Below are 16669 nucleotides of genomic sequence, written 5' to 3'. Positions count from 1 at the left end.
AAAATTCGGTGAGGTTTTGCCAAAACGCGGTCGAACCCAAAACACGGCCGCGGAACCGAACCCAAAACCAAAACACAAAACCCGAAAAATTTCCGGCGCTCATCTCTAGTTCTTTTCCGCCAAACAAATAGCCAACGAGAAAACCACTACTAACAACCTAAAGCCACAAAACTCCGTGCCTTTTTAAACTAAAATGGGGTGGGAGGGCGGGAAGGCAAACTAAAAGAGACCCCTAATGCCCTATGCATCTCCTATGTATACTGTTCCCTCCCCTAACTATAATTGGCTGTAACCTGTCATGCCATTCTGGCCCACACCCATCACAGGAGGTTTAACTCTCTCCATTCCCATGCCTGTCATTCTATTCTCCTAAACCTCCTAATGGCTGATGTGTGCCTCCATTCTAACAGATTAAACATCCTATACCCTTATACTAAGAATAAAGACATGGAGACTTGAATTTGGCAGAAAATTGTTAGCTATTTATTGTAACCCTAACCACTAGAAAAAACCTGTAAAAGAAAATATTAAATTAGCATATAATATTAATCGAATATGGTGGCAGAAAAAATCCTAATCTACCACAAAAACCATACATAGGTATCCAACTCAGACCTCCACGCTGACTACCCAGCCTGATGGGTGATGACGCTGCCCCCTGTCGGGTGATCTAGCGGCCTTAAAAGTCAATGGAGGTGAGCACCTAAACCACACCAACACCGTAAAAACTGTGACTAACAAACCAAACCAGAACCTGACGTTCTTTTCTGCCAACAGCAAAAGACTCTTCTATAGAGGCTTCACACCGCCACCATACCCTCAAACTAAATCCTGCACTCCCTCAAACAGATCCTCCAGGAAAAACATCATCCCTTCCTTGGACAAATGTACACCATCAGGCTGAAAAAGGTGAGTGTCACGGAACTGAATCCTAGCCTGGCGAACCACTGTCCCTCCGTGAGCCAACACCCACTTTGCTATTGCTGCATTCACTTTTTGCCTGGCCTCATCAATAGGGCAATGATCCTTCACTCCTCGCCAACGCAACCTCGGCACAATCATTGAGAACACCAAAACGCAGCTAGGCCAAGCTGTGGCAATACTGGACAAATCTTCCACCATGGACCATCTCAAATCCAAAGACACCCTCTTACCCAGATCGTTACCACCCAAATGGACGACTAGGACCCTCGGGACTCCATGCTCCCTGGCTTGACTGACCAACCTACCCTTCAAATCATGACACATCATTCCATGCCAACCAAGCCAACGAACACTATGAGCCTGGGGAAATAACCGCGCCCCTTCCGAGGCCAAAAACTTGGCTGCCCAGTAAACAAAAGAGTGACCGACTACCCATACTGACAACTTGTCATCCACCCAACCTAAAGTGAAGGAAAGGAATAAAAAGTAGGTTAGTAAATGTCCTAACATGAGCTTAATACATGACTTAACCTGAAGGATCTGCCAAAAGAAAAAAGGTTTTCATTTCTGATTGAGTCACGGCCTAGCCGTGCTAAACAAGCTTCAAGCCAATCAAAGCGTAACATAAAGGCACAAAGGGAAAGATCAAAGTAAAACAGAGCAAAAGTAAAAGGGGGGGAGGGGTGTAAATGGGGAAAACATAGAAGAACTCAGCTGGAGGTGAAAGCTTAAAAACCTGCTGAGGGACTTTTAATTGGAACCAATCAGCTAAATTATGGTAAAACTGAAATTCAGTCCGTCAGGTCAGGCAAAAAGTGCAAAAGAACTCCAGACCCCCACTGCCAACAGCGGCGAGTAGCTAATCCCTGAGTAGGATGAACATGGGAGACAAACGAACACAAACTGTACAAAGACGGACTCAACAAAAATCTGAGCGACATAAAAAAATGTAAATTTTTTTTTTCTCTATCAAGAAAAAATTCTTGCAAAAAAAATGAATGTGGAATATAGCTACTCACAGTCCAGATAATGTCTGACATTTTTGTTTTATGAATGCTATTGCCTATACCTGAACTTTTTGGAAAAAACCACACATTGTCAACAGTGAACATTAGATCTTATCAGATTCCTTTTACACACTGACTGGTGAAATCTTTAAAGACCGGACAGAATAACCATTCTGGTCCAAAAGATACCCTGATAGGATTCAACTATTCCATTTCAACGTGAGTCTGGGTACGCCTATATTTAAGAAGCAAGGTGTAAAGATACCTTTACAGGAGTGTCTGATACATATCCCGTGTGAGTTCGGGTACGCCTGTGTGAATCAATACATTTTGGATAAACTTCAGTTTATGAGCTGTGAGAGTCACCGTATAGAGGATACTTTTACGGGCACATCACCATCTAATTTTTGGTGTGAGTGGGGTACGCGAGACATCAGTTATCCACTATTATTCACCAAAGTATTAGTGCCTCATAATTTGTGCACTTTGAATTGCCCAAACAACACTACACACTGTCCGTTATTGTCTCTTCTTTGCATACTTGTGAGCTACTGAATCAAACCATCGAAGTCTGCCAGCAGCACCACCATAGAGCAAAGATACCTTGATAGGAGCGGAATATTCAGTTCCAGTGTGAGTTGGGGTACGCCTCATTTATATGAAGAATATTAAGTATAAAGATACCTTTTAAGGAGTGCCCTCCACATCCTCCGTGTGAGTTTTGGGTACGCCTGTGTATGATTAACCTATTATAATTTGACGTCTGGTTACCTGGAAGCTGTGAATACCACTGTGCAAAAGATACCTTTATAGGCACACCAACACCTATTTCAGTGTGAGTGGGGTACGCAAGACATCACAAGATCACTACTATCTACAATATATACCATTTGTCTATAATTTATGTTAACATTGGATTATAAACAATATTACACATTGCATGTTATTATTTTTTATCCTATATGTACGAATAACTACGACATATTATAACTGGATGAAATTACGAGTCTTCCTTATTGAGTGAACCAACTCCGAGGTCATCTTTCCCTAAAAGGAACGTATTGTATACATAACTTATGGTTTAATCATCTTTTAAGCGCCTAGGACACAGTTTAGTGTCTACTTTTTGTGTATATTTGTGTTCTATAAATGTGGTGACATTTATTTTGACATTAGAAGTGTACAGGCAGCTTTGCGCCTAAAGAACTCGCTTGACTGTTTTTTTATATATCTGCAATGACAGTTAGAAGCTGATTGCTGTTAAATGAACCCCTATATATGTAGAACATTGAGCTTAACTAGATTTTAGCTAACACATTGATAGCAAAAGGTTGCCAAGGAGGCACCCAGGGAGTCAATGGTCCCCGCATCTGCATTGGTGCAACGGAGTACCAGGTGCTGAGCAAGTTACGATGGCTTTAGTGGGTGTGTCTGTTCACTTGTGGGAGGGTTCTACACTAGTCCATTATTATAATAGGGATGTTATGGCTGCAATTGATATTATCGCCCCTGCGCGTATAAGACCTCGTAAACCACAACGTCGAGCTCCCTGGTTCGACAACAGTGTTAGTGAGCTCAAGAAAAGGGGGCGTAGACTGGAAAGACGATGGAGGAAGACTAACCTAGTGGATGACAAAATAAAACTAATAAAGCATAACGAAGAATATCAATCGACAATCACTCATAAGAAATCACAGTTCCTGTCAAATGAGATCACAGCAGCAAACAATAGGCCAGCTCAACTTTTCCGCACAGTGGAGATGCTTTGCAAGCCAGCATGCCTGCAGACTGGTGAGACCCTCTCCCAGGCAAGATGCAGCGAGTTTGCATACTTCTTTGCAGATAAAATATCCACCATCCGGGCTGGAATCTCCACAGTGCCATCAAAGGAGTGCCAAACTACAAAGCCTGTCAATATAAGCTACCTGCCTTCATGGACCAGCTTTGACCCAGTGGATGTAAAGGATATTGCTGAAATTGCTCGGATTTTGCGTCCCACCACCTGTGATCTGGACCCGGCCTCAACCAAGCTTCTAATAGGTTGTATGGATATAATTGGGCCTGTCTTTACAAAAATTATTCAATGCTCTTTGCAGACAAGCATTTTTCCTGGACCCTTAAAGGAAGCAATTGTTAGACCTCTCCTTAAAAAACCTAATTTAGATCCCGACTGCATGACCAACTACAGACTGGTATCAAACCTTACTTTCCTAGGAAAGGTTATTGATAAAGTGGTTGCAAATCAACTGGGAACCCGCCTGACAACCCATGATATTTATGATCCATTCCAATCAGGATTCAGGAGAAGACACGGGGGTAATTCTGAGTTGATCGCAGCAGGAACTTTGTTAGCAGTTGGGCAAAACCATGTGCACTGCAGGGGAGGCAGATATAACATGTGCAGAGAGAGTTAGATTTGGGTGGGTTATTTTGTTTCTGTGCAGGGTAAATACTGGCTGCTTTATCTTTACACTGAAATTTAGATTGCAGATTGAACACACCACACCCAAATCTAACTCTCTCTGCACATGTTATATCTGCCTCCCCTGCAGTGGACATGGTTTTGTCCAACTGCTAACAAAGTTCCTGCTGCGATCAACTCAGAATTACCCCCATAGCACTGAAACAGCCCTGGTGTGTGTGTTAAATGATCTTGTGATGGCAAGAGACAGAGGTGACTGTTCAATGGGGGTCATTCCGAGTTGATCGCTCGCTAGCAGTTTTTAGCAGCCGTGCAAACGCATTGTCGCCGCCCACTGGGGGAGTGTATTTTCACTTTACAGAAGTGCGAACGCTTGTGCAGCAGAGCGCCTCCAAAATCTTTTTGTGCAAAACAAGACCAGCCCTGTAGTTACTCTTCGTGTGTGTTGATACTAACGACGGAGGGACGGCTTTTGACGTCACACACCCGCCCAGCGTTCGCCCAGCCACGCCTGCGTTTTTCCAGGAACGCCTGCGTTTTTCTAAGCACTCCCTGAAAACGGTCAGTTGCCACCCAGAAATGCCCACTTCATGTCAATCTTCCTGTGTTCGGCCGTGCGACTGGAATCTTCGTTAGACTCTGTGCAAACCCACGATGGTCATTGTACCCGTACGACGTGCCTGCACTTTGCGATGCATTCGCATGCGCAGAAATGCCGATTTTTAGCCTGATCTCTGTGCTGCGAACAACGGCAGCTAGCGATCAACTCGGAATGACCCCCAATATTAATCCTACTGGATCTCTCTGCAGCAATTGATACCGTTGATCATGAGCTTCTGATTGAGCAACTGATACATTTTGTGGACTGGATGGCACAGTCCTAAGCTGGTTCAAATAATTTCTCACAGGCAGGTCACAGAGAGTATTGTCTGGAGTATACTCATCACCATCAGTGCCATTGTGTTAGGGTCTCCTGCTCTGTGCTGCCACGTCGTCATGGCAACCGGGAGACAAGTGCTAGCGGAGTAACCTGAGCGTAGCTGATACTCCGGTTCGGGTCTTTTGCTGTGCAGTGGTTACAGGCTCTGTGCACGGCAGGGGATCCGGTGCTGGTTTTTGTGCTCACAGTCTGTGAGGTCTGAGTGGGGCGTGGACAGCACCTGCTATATAAACCCTCTTCTCAGGTTAGGCAGATGCTGCTGAATCTTTGTTGGTTAGTCAGTTCCTGAAAGCTAGCTAGTACTGTGTAAACTTTGTATTTGTTTGCTGCTTACTGCAAATAGGCCTTGGGATTTGGTATTACACTCTGCCAATCCAGACCTAGCAGTAAGACTGGAGTCAGTCGTTTAACCTGCTGGGGTTCTTTTGCTACTCTGTGAACCTAGCAAGTTTGCGGCTGTATTCTCAGACTTGCCTGCCAAAATCCTTTCTCACTGTGCAAGGTGTTCAGGTGTCAGTTTAGTGGCAGTAAGCTGAACCAGTGCACTGCAAGTGAGGACTAGGATTGTGGAGACTCTCCTTGTGTCTATTATTCCATCTCTGACCAAGGAGTTTACTGCCACACCCGTTGGTAACCCTTTAGGGTTTTGCTGTTGCCCTTAGCAACAGCATTTCGGGTTCTCTACGTATTAAATCACAACATCTCGCTTCTTTCCATCTGAGCATTCCTAATACTAGGGAGACACCCAGTTTCTTAGCCTTTGGGCTTCTCTGTTCACTTTGTGTTTATTTTGTTACCCTATCACCTTCTGTGTATGTAATGTCATATTCCCCAGTCTGTCTGTGAGTTCATTTGTTTTGCATCCCTCACTGTTCAGACACCAGTACATTCCTGCTGGCACTGGTGTGCATAACACATTGCCATGTGGTGTCCCACAAGGTTCTATACTATCCCCCATGCTTTTTGCAGTATACATGTTCCCACTGGGTGAAATAATCAGGCACCATGGCCTGGTCTACCACTGCTATGCAGATGATATACAACTGTACTTGTCCTTTGCTCCGGGCACTGATAACCCAATAGCAACCCTAAATGGCTGTCTAGCTGAGCTCCAGGAGTGGATGAGTGCCAGTTGGCTGCGACTGAACCCAGACAAAACAGAGGTCCTTATAGGACCGCAACATCAAAGGACAAGACTGCAGCATAGCCAACCAACTGGACTTACATCCACGGGGATTCTGGACGGGTATTCAGAATTACAAACCACTGATCGTGTGTGGAATCGTTGCTTTGTCCTGGATGTTGGCTTGACACTTAAACATCAGATATCAGCCACAATCAAATCCTCATTCTTTCACCTGAGGAACATAGCCAGTATCAAGCACTTAATTCCCTCAGATGATATGCCAAAAGTCATACATGCACTTGTATCATCTCGATTAGGCTACTGTAATGCCCTCTACCTTGGTCTCCCAGCAAAAGAATTACACCGCTTACAGCTGGTGCAGAACACAGCTGCCAGGCGGTTAACTAACCAGCCCCGTTCTAGCCACATAACACCCATCAGTGGCGTAACTACTGCCCCCGCAGCCCTCACGGTGGCTTGGGGGTGAGGGGCTGCGGGGGCACCACTGATTTAGCGCAGATTGACATGCGGACGAGCGTCCACATGTCAATCTGCGGTCTCCTTCCCTCCGCTGCTGTAAGGAGGGACACGGAGGGCACAGCGCGCGCCTCTCATGTGTCCCTCCTGGGTCTCCGGCGGGTCTAATAAAGGAAGTGCTGTTCGTGAGCTCTGATTGGCTCATGAACCGGCACTTCCTTTAACAGACCCGCTGGAGACCCAGGAGGGACACAGGAGAGGTGCGCGCTGTGCCCTCCGTGTCCCTCCAACACAAAGGAGTGGGGGGGGAGCGAGGCACTGGGGGAGCATATGTGGCAGGCACTGAGGGGGCATATGTGGCACTGGGGGCGTATATTTAGCACTGGGGCACGTGAGTACCTGGCACTGTGGGGGAATATCTGGCACTGGGGGCATATGTGGCACTGGGGGGATATATTTAGCACTGGGGGCACGTGAGTACCTGGCACTGTGGGGGAATATCTGGCACTGGGGGCATATGTGGCACTGGGGGGGTATATTTGGCACTGGGGGCACGTGAGTACCTGGCACTGTGGGGGAATATCTGGCACTGGGGGCATATGTGGCACTGGGGGGGTATATGTGTACCTGGCACATGGGGGGGGCTATATTTGGCACTGGGGGCATGTGAGTACCTGGCACTATGGGGGACTATCTGGCACTGGGGGCATATGTGGCACTGGGGGGGGGGGTATATGTGTACCTGGCACATGGGGGGGACTATATTTGGCACTGGGGGCATGTGAGTACCTGGCACTGTGGGGGAATACCTGGCACTGGGGGCATATGTGACACTGGGAGCACGGCCCTAGCAACAAGCACTACCCCATAGCAACGAGCATGACACCCAGTGCATGAAACCCCTGGCAACGAGCATGACACCCTGAGCATGAAAATCCCTGGCATCGTGCATGGAACCAAGAGCATGAAACCCCTGGCAACGAGCAGGTAATTTAAAAGTAATTAGAAGCCTTACTGTAGAACTTAATGTGTAATGGGCATTACGGTGTGTGGCATAATGTATCACAGACATTGCGGTGTGTGTCATAATGTGTCACAGGCATTACGGTGTGTGGCATACTATATCCCTGGCATTGTGGTATGTGGTATAATGTCTCAGGGGCATTGCAGTGTGGCATAATGTATAATGGGCATTGCGGTGTGTGGCATAGGGTATAACGGGCATTGCGGTATGTGTCATAGGCATTACGGTGTATGGTATACTATATCACGGGCATTGTTATAAGTGGTATAATGTCTCAGGGTCATTGCAGTGTGTGGCATAATGTATCACGGACATTGCGGTGTGTGTCATAATGTGTCAGGCATTACGGTGTGTTGTATACTATATCACGAGCATTATGGTATGTGGTATAATGTCTCAGGATCATTGCGGTGTGTGTCATAATGGGCGGGATGTACTAAGCGGAAAATGCGGTAAACTGATGTACTGATGTACTAACCCCCGGCCGGCAGGACAGCGCCGCGGCGGGGTACGCCAGCTTTAGCTGGCGTACGTCCATAGAAGCCTATGGGCTTCTCTCCGCGGCGCTGTGTGAGGGATCCGATCGGATCCCTCCCAGCATGCCCTGCGGCCGCCCCCGTCACCCCGCGCATGCGCAGACTGACTCCTGGGGCCGAATCCCGGAAGTCAGGCTGCCGCTGCGCATCGCGGAGGACAGCTCTTATCGGAAGAGCTGTCCTCCGCAATACTGATAGCATATGTTAGTACATATGCGATCAGCATCGTGGCGCAGGGCGGCGATGGGCGGCGATGTACATTAGTACATCCCGCCCAATGTGTCACAGACATTGTATGTGCTATAATGTATCAGGGGCATTGCAGTGTGTAGCATAATGTATAACGGGCATTGCGATTCCTGTCATAATGTGTCACAGGCATTACGGTGTGTGGCATAATGTGTCGGGGGCATTACGATGTGTGCATATTGTGTCATGTGCATTATTGTGTGTGGCATAATGTCTAAGGGCCATTGCAGTATGTGGCATAATGTATACTGGGCATTACTATAAGGAGGAAAAATGACAAATAATGTAAGGGGCATGAATCAGGATTATTTTTCTTTCCTGTGGTGGCTAACGTCTGGGCGTGCAGGTTGCAAAACTGGGGTATAAGGTAGTCTTTTCCTGCAATGCCACGCCCCTTTATGCAAAGCCACGCCCATTGCAACGAAGCCACACACCTTTTGCCGGGGATATTGGGGGGGGGGGGGGGGGGGGCGCCGAAGAATTTTTTTGGCTTGGGGGAGAAAAATTTCTAGTTACGCCACTGACACCCATCCTCTACTCTCTTCACTGGCTGCCTGTAAGATGGCGAATCATCTTCAAGATTGGCTTACTGAGTTTCAAAGCACTACATGACCAGGGCCCAAGGTACCTGAAGCAGCTTCTGATCCCGTACTGCCCCACTCGATTACTGCGATCTGTAGATGAAGGACTTTTAGCAGTACCTAGAATCTTCCGTAATTCATCTGGGGGTCGAGCTTTTAGTCATGCGGCTCCGACTCTATGGAACTCACTTCCCCACACAGTGCGAGAGGCCCCAACTATAGAATTCTTCAAAAGTAGACTCAAGACTTTCCTGTTTACTCAAGCATTTCTATAATGTCCCTTTAGTATCTTCATGCTTCTGTATTTTATGAAAAGCTGTTCTGTACTTCATTATTTTCTGTACTATATTATGCTATGTATCTGTTAAGCGCCTTGAGTCCTATTGGAGAAAGAGCGCTATATAAATAAAAATAAGAATTTACTTACCGATAATTCTATTTCTCATAGTCCGTAGTGGATGCTGGGGACTCCGAAAGGACCATGGGGAATAGCGGCTCCGCAGGAGACTGGGCACAAAAGTAAAAGCTTTAGGACTACCTGGTGTGCACTGGCTCCTCCCCCTATGACCCTCCTCCAAGCCTCAGTTAGGATACTGTGCCCGGACGAGCGTACACAATAAGGAAAGATTTTGAATCCCGGGTAAGACTCATACCAGCCACACCAATCACACCGTACAACTTGTGATCTGAACCCAGTTAACAGCATGATAACAGAGGAGCCTCTGAAAAGATGGCTCACAACAATAATAACCCGATTTTTGTAACAATAATTATGTACAAGTATTGCAGACAATCCGCACTTGGGATGGGCGCCCAGCATCCACTACGGACTATGAGAAATAGAATTATCGGTAAGTAAATTCTTATTTTCTCTGACGTCCTAGTGGATGCTGGGGACTCCGAAAGGACCATGGGGATTATACCAAAGCTCCCAAACGGGCGGGAGAGTGCGGATGACTCTGCAGCACCGAATGAGAGAACTCCAGGTCCTCCTCAGCCAGGGTATCAAATTTGTAGAATTTAGCAAACGTGTTTGCCCCTGACCAAGTAGCTGCTCGGCAAAGTTGTAAAGCCGAGACCCCTCGGGCAGCCACCCAAGATGAGCCCACTTTCCTTGTGGAATGGGCTTTTACAGATTTTGGCTGTGGCAGGCCTGCCACAGAATGTGCAAGCTGAATTGTACTACAAATCCAACGAGCAATAGTCTGCTTAGAAGCAGGAGCACCCAGCTTGTTGGGTGCATACAGGATAAACAGCGAGTCAGATTTTCTGACTCCAGCCGTCCTGGAAACATATATTTTCAGGGCCCTGACTACGTCCAGCAACTTGGAATCCTCCAAGTCCCTAGTAGCCGCAGGCACCACAATAGGCTGGTTTAAGTGAAATGCTGAAACCACCTTAGGGAGAAATTGAGGACGAGTCCTCAATTCTGCCCTGTCCGTATGAAAAATTAGGTAAGGGCTTTTATAGGATAAAGCCGCCAATTCTGAAACACGCCTGGCTGAAGCCAGGGCTAACAGCATTACCACTTTCCATGTGAGATATTTTAAGTCCACAGTGGTGAGTGGTTCAAACCAATGTGATTTTAGGAACCCCAAAACTACATTGAGATCCCAAGGTGCCACTGGAGGCACAAAAGGAGGCTGTATATGCAGTACTCCCTTGACAAACGTCTGAACTTCAGGAACTGAAGCTAGTTCTTTTTGGAAGAATATTGACAGGGCCGAAATTTGAACCTTAATGGACCCTAATTTTAGGCCCATAGTCAGTCCTGTTTGCAGGAAATGCAGGAAACGACCCAGTTGAAATTCCTCTGTAGGGGCCCTTCCTGGCCTCACACCACGCAACATATTTACGCCAAATACGGTGATAATGTTGCACAGTTACATCCTTCCTGGCTTTGATCAGGGTAGGGATGACTTCATCCGGAAATCCTTTTTCCTTCAGGATCCGGCGTTCAACCGCCATGCCGTCAAACGCAGCCGCGGTAAGTCTTGGAACAGACATGGTCCCTGCTGAAGCAGGTCCTTTCTTAGAGGTAGAGGCCACGGGTCTTCCGTGAGCATCTCTTGAAGTTCCGGGTACCAAGTCCTTCTTGGCCAATCCGGAGCCACGAGTATAGTCCTTACTCCTCTCCTTCTTATGATTCTCAGTACCTTGGGTATGAGAGGCAGAGGAGGGAACACATACACTGACTGGTACACCCACGGTGTTACCAGAGCGTCCACAGCTATTGCCTGAGGGTCCCTTGACCTGGCGCAATATCTGTCCAGTTTTTTGTTGAGGCGGGACGCCATCATGTCCACCTTTGGTTTTTCCCAACGGTTCACAATCATGTGGAAGACTTCTGGGTGAAGTCCCCACTCCCCCGGGTGGAGGTCGTGTCTGCTGAGGAAGTCTGCTTCCCAGTTGTCCACTCCCGGAATGAACACTGCTGACAGTGCTATCACATGATTTTCCGCCCAGCGAAGAATCCTTGCAACTTCCGTCATTGCCCTCCTGCTTCTTGTGCCGCCCTGTCTGTTTACGTGGGCGACTGCCGTGATGTTGTCCGACTGGATCAGCACCGGCTGACCCTGAAGCAGAGGCCTTGCCTGACTTAGGGCATTGTAAATGGCCCTTAGTTCCAGGATATTTATGTGAAGTGACGTTTCCATGCTTGACCACAAGCCCTGGAAATTTCTTCCCTGTGTGACTGCTCCCCAGCCTCGCAGGCTGGCATCCGTGGTCACCAGGACCCAGTCCTGAATGCCGAATCTGCGGCCCTCTAGAAGATGAGCACTCTGCAACCACCACAGGAGAGACACCCTTGTCCTTGGAGACAGGGTTATCCGCTGATGCATTTGAAGATGCGATCCGGACCATTTGTCCAGCAGATCCCACTGAAAAGTTCTTGCGTGGAATCTGCCGAATGGAATCGCTTCGTAAGAAGCCACCATTTTTCCCAGGACCCTTGTGCATTGATGCACTGACACTTGGCCTGGTTTTAGGAGGTTTCTGACTAGGTCGGATAACTCCCTGGCTTTCTCCTCCGGGAGAAACACCTTTTTCTGTACTGTGTCCAGAATCATTCCTAGGAACAGCAGACGTGTCGTCGGAATCAGCTGCGATTTTGGAATATTTAGAATCCATCCGTGCTGTCGTAGTACTACTTGAGATAGTGCTACTCCGACCTCTAACTGTTCTCTGGACCTTGCCCTTATCAGGAGATCGTCCAAGTAAGGGATAATTAAGACGCCTTTTCTTCGAAGATGAATCATCATTTCGGCCATTACCTTGGTAAAGACCCGGGGTGCCGTGGACAATCCAAACGGCAGCGTCTGAAACTGATAGTGACAGTTCTGTACCACAAACCTGAGGTACCCTTGGTGAGAAGGGCAAATTGGGACATGGAGGTAAGCATCCTTGATGTCCAGAGACACCATATAGTCCCCTTCTTCCAGGTTCGCTATCACTGCTCTGAGTGATTCCATCTTGAATTTGAACCTTTGTATGTAAGTGTTCAAGGATTTCAGATTTAAAATAGGTCTCACCGAGCCGTCCGGCTTCGGTACCACAAACAGCGTGGAATAATATTAATACCCCTTTCCCTGTTGTAGGAGGGGTACCTTGATTATCACCTGCTGGGAATACAGCTTGTGAATGGCTTCCAATACCGCCTCCCTGGCGGGGGGAGACGTTGGTAAAGCAGACTTCAGGAACCGGCGAGGGGGAGACGTCTCGAATTCCAATTTGTACCCCTGAGATACTACCTGCAGGATCCAGGGGTCCACTTGCGAGTGAGCCCACTGCGCGCTGAAATTCTTGAGACGGGCCCCCACCGTGCCTAAGTCCGCTTGTAAGGCCCCAACGTCATGCTGAGGACTTGGCAGAAGCGGGGGAGGGCTTCTGTTCCTGGGAAGAGGCTGTCTGCTGCAGTCTTTTTCCCCTTCCTCTGCCCCGGGGCAGATACGAGTGGCCTTTTGCCCGCTTGCCCTTATGGGGACGAAAGGACTAAGCCTGAAAAGACGGTGTCTTTTTCTGCTGAGAGGTGACCTGGGGTAAAAAGGTGGATTTCCCAGCCGTTGCCGTGGCCACCAGGTCCGATAGACCGACCCCAAATAACTCCTCCCCTTTATACGGCAATACTTTCATATGCCGTTTGGAATCCGCATCACCTGACCACTGTCGCGTCCATAACCCTCTTCTGGCAGAAATGGACAGCGCACTTACTCTTGATGCCAGAGTACAAATATCCCTCTGTGCATCTCTCATATATAGAAATGCATCCTTTAAATGCTCTATAGTCAATAATATATTGTCCCTGTCCAGGGTATCAATATTTTCAGTCAGGGAATCCGACCAAGCCACCCCAGCACTGCACATCCAGGCTGAGGCGATTGCTGGTCGCAGTATAATACCAGTATGTGTGTATATACTTTTTAGGATATTTTCCAGCTTCCTATCAGCTGGTTCCTTGAGGGCGGCCGTATCAGGAGACGGTAACGCCACTTGTTTTGATAAGCGTGTGAGCGCCTTATCTACCCTAGGGGGTGTTTCCCAACGCGCCCTAACCTCTGGCGGGAAAGGGTATAATGCCAATAATTTTTTAGAAATTAGCAGTTTTTTATCGGGGGAAACCCACGCTTCATCACACACCTCATTTAATTCATCTGATTCAGGAAAAACTACGGGTAGTTTTTTCCCACCCCACATAATACCCTTTTTTGTGGTACTTGTAGTATCAGAAATGTTCAAAACCTCCTTCATTGCCGTGATCATGTAACGTGTGGCCCTACTGGAAAATACGTTTGTTTCCTCACCGTCGACACTGGAGTCAGTGTCCGTGTCTGGGCCTGTGTCGACCACCTGAGGTAACGGGCGCTTTAGAGCCCCTGACGGTGTTTGAGACGCCTGTACAGGTATTAACTGATTTGCCGGCTGTCTCATGTCGTCAACAGTCTTTTGTAAAGTGCTGACACTATCACGTAATTCCTTCCATAAGACCATCCAGTCAGGTGTCGACTCCCTAGGGGGTGACATCACTAATACAGGCAATTGCTCCGCCTCCATACCATTTTCCTCCTCATACATGTCGACACAACGTACCGACACACAGCACACACACAGGGAATGCTCTGATAGAGGACAGGACCCCACTAGCCCTTTGGGGAGACAGAGGGAGAGTTTGCCAGCACACACCAGAGCGCTATATATATACAGGGATAACCTTATATAAGTGTTTTTCCCTTATATAGCTGCTGTATAGATTTATCTGCCAAATTAGTGCCCCCCCTCTCTTGTTTTACCCTGTTTCTGTAGTGCAGGACTGCAGGGGAGAGTCAGGGAGCTTTCCTCCAACGGAGCTGTGAGGAAAAATGGCGCCAGTGTGCTGAGGAGATAGGCTCCGCCCCCTTCTCGGCGGCCGTTCTCCCGCTTTTTTATGGAAAAACAGGCATGAGTTAAATGCATCCATATAGCCCAGGAGCTATATGTGATGCATTTTTTGCCCCCTAAGGTGTTTATATTGCGTCTCAGGGCGCCCCCACCCAGCGCCCTGCACCCTCAGTGACCGGAGTGTGAAGTGTGCTGAGAGCAATGGCGCACAGCTGCGGTGCTGTGCGCTACCTTATTGAAGACAGGACGTCTTCTGCCGCCGATTTTTCCGGACCTCTTCTGCTCTTCTGGCTCTGTAAGGGGGACGGCGGCGCGGCTCTGGGACCCATCCATGGCTGGGCCTGTGATCGTCCCTCTGGAGCTAATGTCCAGTAGCCTAAGAAGCCCAATCCACTCTGCACGCAGGTGAGTTAGCTTCTTCTCCCCTTAGTCCCTCGATGCAGTGAGCCTGTTGCCAGCAGGTCTCACTGAAAATAAAAAACCTAAAACTAAACTTTTTTCTAAGCAGCTCAGGAGAGCCACCTAGACTGCACCCTTCTCGTTCGGGCACAAAAATCTAACTAAGGCTTGGAGGAGGGTCATAGGGGGAGGAGCCAGTGCACACCAGGTAGTCCTAAAGCTTTTACTTTTGTGCCCAGTCTCCTGCGGAGCCGCTATTCCCCATGGTCCTTTCAGAGTCCCCAGCATCCACTAGGACGTCAGAGAAATTATTATTATTATAATTATTATTATTATTATTGTGTTAGCTCGCAGTTCCATCATGAAAAAAAGATTGTTGCTGCCTCAGAGTAGGGACCGCATCTGAATCACGCACTAAAATTGATGCAAGTTTAAATAAAAATGAATTAAGGTCTGTCTCTTGGTGTTTGGTATTCTAGGTCGACATCATCACTGATGAAATATTGTCACTTTACGATGTGTGTACCCAGCCGACAGGACAGCTGATATAATGATACATTGGCTGTCGCATTCAGACTGAACAATATATTGCATGACTGTGCAATATACAGTTCACAGCTGCAATCATTCCAATGCATGCCATTATTTGCCAGGCCGATGACCCAGCAAATGACCCACAGGAGAGCGCAGTAGTGGGTACACACTAGACGATGTGCCCGATATGTCTGTCATATCCGCCAGAACGGACTACATATCGCCTAGTGTGTACTCAGCTTAACATGGCAGTTAGGAGCTGATTGGCTGGTACTTTATCTCTCTCCACTCTATCTCTCTCCAGGGCTTATAACATTCCCCCTAGTGTTTTTTATCAGAAATAATCGTCATTTCAAATCTCCATCTACTGGTCAACTTTTTTCCCACCACATACTGTACAATGAAAGAACCCATGGCACTCGTAGATCTTCAACAGGGCTGATCTGCAGCCAGTGTATTGATAAAGGAACACCATCACCAGGAGCATGAAGACTCCCATGCAGATAGTTTCAGGGCCATAGACTGTTTCCCCCTCTTCAACACTTTATAAGGCGATATTCATGACTTACAAGATGGCCCCCATTTATATTAGATGTCAGGACAGGATGTACTAAAGGGAAAATGCAGTACTGTCCCCTCCCGAAGCCTAACCCTCATCGTCCCTTCACACAACCTAAACCTAACCCCCCGCCACAGCCTAACCCCCCCCCCCCCCCTTCCCCACCCCACAGTGCCTATCCCTAACCCTAATCCCTGTACTTACCTTTGGATTCTGTTGGGATTCTGGCTGCCAGGTTCCTGGCCACATCTCTAATCCAAAAACTGATATCCAGTTTGTCCAAACTCCGGACAAGGTGTCATAATCCCAAATGTTGTAAGGATCATTTTAAAATGTTTTCTATTCTCCTCATCTTTTCTATTAACTCTCTTACAGCAGATGTCAGCTACAGCTTAGAATAACCCCAAATGTAATCTATATATATATACGTATAGCATAGGTGTTGCAACATTGGGAGCAAGGGGGCAGCTCGACCCCCCCCCCCCTCCCAACAAAAAAAATATTTGAGAGGTGCC

At 47.7% G+C, this 16669-nt stretch overlaps 1 long non-coding RNA gene across 1 annotated transcript; it reads left to right on the top strand.

The window, feature by feature from the left end:
• Nucleotides 1-604: 604 nt before the first annotated feature.
• LOC134965048 (uncharacterized) lies at nucleotides 605-911 on the top strand. Its single transcript, XR_010188283.1, has 2 exons — nucleotides 605-695; nucleotides 778-911. It is a non-coding gene; the product is annotated as an uncharacterized LOC134965048 (long non-coding RNA).
• The last annotated feature ends 15758 nt before the right edge of the window (nucleotides 912-16669 follow it).

Source organism: Pseudophryne corroboree, chromosome 10 (genome assembly GCF_028390025.1).
Source record: "Pseudophryne corroboree isolate aPseCor3 chromosome 10, aPseCor3.hap2, whole genome shotgun sequence".
Lineage (NCBI taxonomy): Eukaryota > Metazoa > Chordata > Amphibia > Anura > Myobatrachidae > Pseudophryne > Pseudophryne corroboree.
The sequence above is the reverse complement of the archived record's forward strand: the minus strand, read 5'-3'. Positions and strand labels throughout refer to the sequence as shown.